Genomic DNA, 7,601 nt, shown 5'->3' with positions numbered 1-7,601 from the left:
GCTACACCCCCTTCACCCCCAGCAGTGTGCGGGCTCAAGTTCCCCCACTTCTCCACAATGCTCAGTGCAAGCAGTCTTTTACATTTAATTAGTTAATTTTTATTGATTTCAGAGAGGAAGTGGGGGGGGGGGGGAGAGACAGAAACATCAATGATGAGAGAGAATCGTTGATCGGCTGCCTCCTGCACCCTCCCTACTGGGGATCGGGCCTGCACACCGGGCATGGACGCTTGACTAGAATCAAATCCAGGACCCTTCAGTCTGCAGGCCAATGCTCTATCCACTGAGCCACACCAGCGAGGCACAGTCTTTTTCATTTCAGGCCTCCTGCTAGTCGTGGGTGGAATCTCATTCCGCCGTGAAGCGCCCGGTTGTCTTTCTCAGTTAGAAGGCAGCGGGATCGCTGTGACCGGTTTGGCTCAGTGGATAGAGCGTCGGCCTGCGGACTGAAGGGTCCCGGGTTCGATTCCGGTCAAGGGCATGTACCTTGGTTGCTGGCAAATCCCCAGTGGGGGGTGTGCAGGAGGCAGCTGGTCGATGTTTCTCTCTCATCGACGTTTCTAACTCTCTGTCCCTCTCAGTTCCTCTCTGTGTAAAATCAATAAAATATATATTTTTAAAAATTCTTAAAAAAAAAAAAAAAGAAAAGAAGAAGGCAGCGGGATCAGAGCCCTGTGGTTCTGTGTGTGCACCCTACACGGGACTGGCGATTGTGGCCCAGGGCATTCGCGGCTCAGCTCTCACTGAGCCCTTGGCCTCGGTATCCCGGTCCCGCGTGCCCTCGGGCATCATTACCGACGGGCACGGGTGCCTCCGCAGTCAGATTGCTCCCGGGGATCCCAGGAGGGGGTGGCCGAGTAGCCTGGGAAGGTCCGGCCGGAGCCAGAGCTCCCTCGAAGCACCAGCCCGAACCACCTGTCCCGGAGCTGGGAGCCGGGAGGACTGGGAGCCAGGGCGGAGGGCGCGGCTTCTTCAGAGTGTCCTCCTCGGGGCACCACAGCAGCTGGCCCCTGAGGACCTCCGGGCGGGAAGGTCCGGGACAGGTGGACGAGGCTGAGGGCACCAGGCGGACACCTGGGCTTACCTAGGTCTCTGTCAGGGGAGGTCAGTGATCCAGCCCACGTGGTCCAGGACTCTCTGCCGCTCCTGTAGGGACTGGGGGCAGGAGGAACAGGAACCCAGCTGGGGGGGGGGGGTGAGGAGAGGCGGGGGACAGGCTGTTCTCTGGGGGACAGGCTGCTCAGCTAACTGGCTAAGAAGCAGTGAGAGAGAAGAGGATCCTGCACTGCCTTGCAGGCCCCAGGCAGAGGGGCTCCCTGGCCTCCTTGTAGGCCGAGCTCCCCCTCCTGCGCCCCTGCCCCCAGCTGGGGAGCTGCTCTCCCCCTGCCCCTCTGTGCAGAGCAGACCCAGCCCAGCCTCGGCACTCCACGGCTCTACTTCAACATCCCTTCCCCAAGGCTCACTCTGCCGGCACAGACACTGCCGGGGGAGCTGGGCCACCCCCAACATCAGGCCCTCGGTCCTAAAGGAAACCACCTCCGGAAGTTCCTGTGAGCAGGTCCGTGCTGACTTGGCTCAGCACTCGTCCTGGGCCAGGCCTGTGTCCACACACCCGGCTCCCCACGATTCCCTGAGCCGTCCCAGAGCCCGGGAGGCGGGTCTAGCATCCACACCCCCATTCTACAGATGGGAAAGCTGAGGCGCTCCCGGAAGCTGAGGGGCCCAGCTCTGCTGATGCTGAAGTGGAAGAAGGTAGCTCTCACTTGGTCAGTCAGTGAACTACAAATGGAACCACATGAACCAAATGCCCTGAGAGAGAGAGAGAGAGAGAGAGAGAGAGAGAGAGAGAGAGAGAAAGAAGAAGAAGAAGAAGAAGAAGAAGAAGAAGAAGAAGAAGAAGAAGGAGGAGGAGGAGGAGGAGGAGGAGGAGGAGGAGGAGGAGGAGGAGGAAGAGGAGGAGGAGGAGGAGGAGGAGGAGGAGGAGGAGGGAGGGGGAGGAGGAGAGGGAGGAAGCTGTGACAGCCACCTGAGACACCCCATGAGCCACCCCAGACATAGCAAGTGCCACCGATGTCAGTGACTGAGTTTCTCAGCTAAAGTCAGAAATCACACAGGAATTATCCTGGCCGTTTTGTGGAAGAGGAAGCAAAGGCTCCGAAAGGTTAAGTGACGTTTGCAGGTGACACGAGGCAGAGCCGGGACTCAGACCTCGGTCTCCTGAGGCCACAGGGCAGCTCTGTGCAGCATCACAAGCTGCTCCGCCGGCGGGAGGGACTCTGGGACCGGGAGGGCCCTGCCCTCACCTGAGGACCCTTCTCTGGGGGCTACAAGCAGCCTTTGGGGGCCCATAGGGTGGAGAGCTCAGGGCCTGAAAAGGGGGCTGTCTCTCCCCCAGAGTCCCCGCTCCCTGGCCCCTCCTAGAGGCCCCCCTACATTGCTCTGACCCTGATCTGAGGGGAGGGGTGCCATGGCCACGTGGTCAGACCCCTCTGAGCCTTCCGCTCACCACCATCTCCCCAGACCTTGAGTGTCCAGTGTCTGTCTGCTTGGCGTGACCCTGGGATCTGCACTTGGCTGAGCCGTTCTTCCCCAGCATCTCTCTGTGAAGCCTGTGCAGACCCGCCTCCCCTGCTCTCCCTGTGACAGCCACACACGTTTCTGACCCAGAGGAGCCCGGATGGAGACGCCCTGCCCGGAGTGAGGCCTCTGGGCACTCCGTGGGAAGATGTCCGGTCCAGGCTGGTCCTTCTGTCCAACCTGCTGTCCTCACGTCTCCAGGGAGCCAGCCTCGCGTCCAGGGCGCGGTGCCCCAGGCCCCCTCCCCCGCGTCTCCCACCGGCCCCCCGGGCTGGGGCCCACGGAACCCTCGTCCACCCAGCTGCGGCCGGTAAACAGCTTTATTAGATTAAAGCAAACATCTGCCGGAGGAGGGAAGGAGGGCCTTAATTGGAGGCCCCTGGAGGTGTTTGCAGAGGCAGGCGGGAGAGGGCCTGATGCAATCACCGCGCCGGCCTCCGCGCAGATAAACAGCATTGCCCGGCAACGGGCTTTGCCACCTGGAGGCTGATAAGGGGCTCGGGGAGCGAGTGTTTGGAAAACAGGGCTTTGTGAGGCAGCCGAGGCCGAGGGCGTGTTGACTCTGCGGTCCAGGGCCCTGGCTCCCCGTCAGATAAGCAGCTGCCACTTTCCCCGCAGGAGAGAGGGCTCCCAGGGCCCTGGCAGAGCTCCCGCCTGAAGATGTCCGAGCAGCCGGCACTCCTGGGCCTGGTGCTCCCCGAGGGGGGTCTTCCTGGCCCCTGGGACAGGTGGTGGCACGGCTCCTCCTCATGCAGAAGCCTCTCTGCAGGCCCCTGGGGCAGGGAGTGTGGGGGCAGCTGGGAGCCAGCGAGGACTGCGGGCACCTCCATAGAATGCCCTTGGGCATCCGTCATCCCAGCCTCCGCTGCCCCTCTTCTCCCAATGACTCCTGCTTCTTAAGAGTCAAAGCCCAAACCCTCCCCGTCCACAAGGCCCTGCACAATCCGGCCCGATCCCACCTCACCCAGGACCCCCCACCCGCCCTATTCCTGCCGCCTCGGGCCTGCCCGTTTACCCGGCCCAGGGCCCTGGCTCCGGCTTTGCGTGCTGCCTGGACGCTCTCCTCCGGGAAGCCACGGGGCTCCCTCCCTCAAGCCCTTCGAGGCCTCGCTTAAGTGACGGTCTCGGCCAGGCCTCTCCTGCCACCTGCCTGAGGAGGCCACCCCTCCCGCCCTATTCCCAAGCCCCTCACCCTGCTCTGCTCTTCTCCTGTTTAAAATTAATTTTTTAGAGAGAGAAGAAGTAAGAGAAAGAGAGGGAAACATGGATGCGAGAGCAAAACATCGATCAGCTGCCTCCTGCACACCCCCCACCGGGGATCGAGCCTGCCACCGGGCATGTGTGTGCCTGACCAGGAAATGAACCCGCGGCCTGTCGGTGTGAAGGATGGTGGCAGTCATCTCAGGTAGAAACTGCTGATTGGGCTCTGTACTTACTTGTTTGCTAAAACAATAGAAAGTTATTTTGATTTTCTGGATCCCGATACTCCACTGACGATGGTTTGAATATCCAATTGATTGTGATCTCACTGGTCATCGAAGCACATTCTTCTGAGAACCAGATCAGCTCAATTGTCCTAAATGGTCTCAGTAGCTACAGATAACTGCGTTTCAGTTGACTCAGTGGTCCCAGAATCAGAACAGACCCTAAATTGCCACAGTAGCTACAGATAATGCATTCTGGTGGACTCAGTGGTCCCGTCATCCCAGCCTCGGCTGCCCCTCTGGACAGCAGTTATTCTAAATTGCCCAGGTGGTCCCACCTGAAACTCACGCAAAATAATACTGAATGTAAACTGAAGTTGAAAAAAAAAACTAAACTAAAATTTAAAAAAAGGACCATCAAGCCCAGAGCCAGGGGTGGAGGGAAAGCTATCAAGGCCTGAGAAGGGGTGAGTGAGGCGTGAGGGGCACTGAGCTCCGTGTGGCTGCAGGACAGGACCATCGAGGCTCAGGGAGCTGTCAGACCTCACCCCAGGCAGAGCCCATGGGGGTCAGCATCTGGGCTTGGGGTCCTTGAGTCAACCATGCGAGTGGACAGGGTTCACGGGAATTTCAGGTCGAGAAGGGGGGAAGGACCCGGGGGGAGGGCAGAGGGAGGAGGAGTGAGGAGGAAAGTCAACAGGTGTGCTTACACCACAGTGTGCACCCTCCCAGGATGAAACCCTGCAGGTTTGGATGGGTTTGAGCCCGTGCTGTATGGGGATTGGAAATAAATAGCCTGGCACTATTCCTTTCCTTCAACGTAGTGACAGGGGCCTACACACACTCCCACTGTCAGCACCCCATCCACCGGCCACCCTCCACTCCAGGGTTGCTATTTGCTGTCAGAACTGCTCGCTGGCCGGCCTGGCCATTTCCTTGTTTCAATCGGGGTTCAGTTCAGAAAACAGGATAGTAAGTGGCTTTCAGAATCACTGGAAGAACTGAAGGAGCTGACTCTAAAGTGTGTTTCCAGAAACCACTCGCAAAACCTCGTCCGAACTGCGCTGCCACGGGAGCTGGCGCCACAGCTGTCTCAAGAGCCACCCACCCGGTCCCATCCACACCCCACACTGGCAACACACAACTCCAAACCCTCTTCCTGCTCCTCTGGTAGAACCTAAATCACAGCCGGGTCCTAAGGTGCAAGGATATCTGGGAAATGTAGTTTTTAGCTTTCCTATTTCTGCCCACCACAAGACAGTTGGGATGAAGGTGGAGAAGTCTAACCCACATGCTCTTGACATACAATGCAAAGAGCTCCTGACTTTGCTTTTCTCCCTCTCCTCCTCTCTGTGAGCTATGCTACAGCTCCACCACCCATTCAGCTCAATGCTTCATGTCACATACAGAACAAGGCAGTATATGTATGGAGTGTGTGCGTGGATCAAAGTTTGGCAGCAGATCTTGGGGAACCAGAGGGCAATGCGCAGGTTGAGACCTGCTGGTCCCTTGGCACTCTAACGTGACTCCAAGGTGGGCAGCTAAGCCCATCTCCAGAGCAGACCATACGCCTCCCTGATTCCCTCCTACTGCAGCCCAGAGCAGAGCAGAGTGCTGGTAAATCAAGCCTCCAGGAGAGACCCCCCATAAGGAAAGTACCCAGCTTCCTCGCCCCATTGGCACAATTCTGAGGTGCTGCCCTCAGCGGTGACTCAATCATCTACACAACTGCCAGCGGCTTTTCTCTTTTCCTTGTCCCATCTACTACTTCCTTATTGTGCTTCCTGGAATCACTTCCAATTGAACTCTTTGAAATCCCAAATCCTTGTCTTGGCATCTGCTTTTGGGGGAACCCAAACAAAGACAAGAATCGAACCCAGTGCCTGGCTCCTTACAATGTGCCCATCAAAAGCCCCATACACGGTTCCCCATACAACACAGAGCTTATCTGAGACAATTTCCTCAGTTCTCCCAAGGGCGGTGCATAGTTAGTGCCATTCTAGATGCATGCAGGAGGCATCAATTCACTACATACGGTGAGTGCCCTCGGGCATCTGGGCTTCATCCTCTTGCAGAACTCCACCTGTATACAGTGCAATGATGGCACCTGCAAACTCTTAGAACGGCGCCAGGCTCACAGGAAGTTTTCCACGAGGTGAGTTACTGTCACCATCCCCATGGGATGTGTAGTAAGAGAAAGGTCATTGTCCTCCAGTATCCCCTTCCTTTAGTAATCAGAACCACCCCAGTGGCTGTCCTGCCTCCCTTACGGCTGTGCCTGAGTGCTCACCCCTGGGAGAAGTGATACATGCATCATATCCTTACAAAGAAGCTGCTCGGCCTCCACCCCTTGTCTCTATGTGATGACGGATAAATGGTGGTGACTAGAGTAGCTGCCTTGGCATCAAAGATGGCAATCTCATGTGGAGCCACCCCATGACTGTTCACGTCGTGGCTGCTGTGTGACAGAGAAATAAGGCCCATCTTATCCCACTGTAGTTTAGGGGTTTTTGTTCCAGAAGCTTATCCTGACCTCACTGGTCCAGCTCAAAGATGGCATCAAGGGCTGTGACGTTCTTCCTTCTTTTGTTTCTCCATTGTGCCTACCATGTGCCCAGCACCATGCCAGGAACCAAAGTCCCAAGATGCAAAGTATGCAGACCAAACACTAAGGAAATCAAAGTGAAATGAGATAAAGGCAAATACTTTCTCTTTACTTACCTATTAATTTGAGAGAGAAAGAGAAACATCCTTTTGTTGTTCCATTTATTTATGCGTTCATCAGTTGCTTCTTGTACAAGCCCTGATGGGGGATCGAACCGGCAACCTTGGTATATCAGAACGATGCTCTAACCAACGGAGCTACCTGGTCAGGGCCTAAAGGCAAATGCTTTCTATCTTTGGTGATGAATACTCAAACAAGTGTTGTGGAGGCAAGGAAAGGAAGGAGGTACCTCAGGACTTAGGAGGTGTGGAAGTGTGCCAGGCCGCAGGGGAGGGGTGGGATAGTAATGGGAGGCCTTCCAGAGAGAGGGAATGGCATGGGAGAGGTCATGAGATGGCGGGACACATGGGGCATTTGGGCAAGACAAGCTCTACATCCAACGTCCCCATTCGCTTGCCGTGGTGCTCACTGCCGCTTCCCGGGTCTCTGCTGTTTGCAAACTTGCAAAGAAGAATCCAGTCCCTCTCTGATGTAGGCCCAGGGTGCTGGGAGGGATCAGCGATGGGCCATCAGCTAGGATGCACAGAGCAATGCTAACGAGTGTCACTGTCACTCACAAAGCCTGGTTTGGGACGTCTTTGCTGACTTTGCTCAGTCTCATGACAAACAGGGTCTGGCTCCTAGAGAACAGACATTCCCAGAGGTTGGCAGCGGCTCTGGAAGTTTCCATGAGAGAGGCCCACTCCCTTGGAAAGTGGTTCAGCTTTCTTCACGGCAGTTGGGCAGTGACCACCCACCGCCTTACACATGTGGCCGAGCACGAGGGCCCGAGGGCAGAGGGAAACAAGCCAGGGAACCAACCTTACACACGACACTCGGGGTTTGAGAACGCTCAAGAAGAGGTGAGAGCTGTTCTCAAACACAGGATGGGTCAC

This window comes from Pipistrellus hanaki (genome assembly GCF_964339955.1).
Source record: "Pipistrellus hanaki genome assembly, chromosome: 1".
In the NCBI taxonomy this organism is placed as follows: Eukaryota; Metazoa; Chordata; class Mammalia; order Chiroptera; family Vespertilionidae; genus Pipistrellus; species Pipistrellus hanaki.
This window is presented reverse-complemented; position numbering follows the sequence as displayed.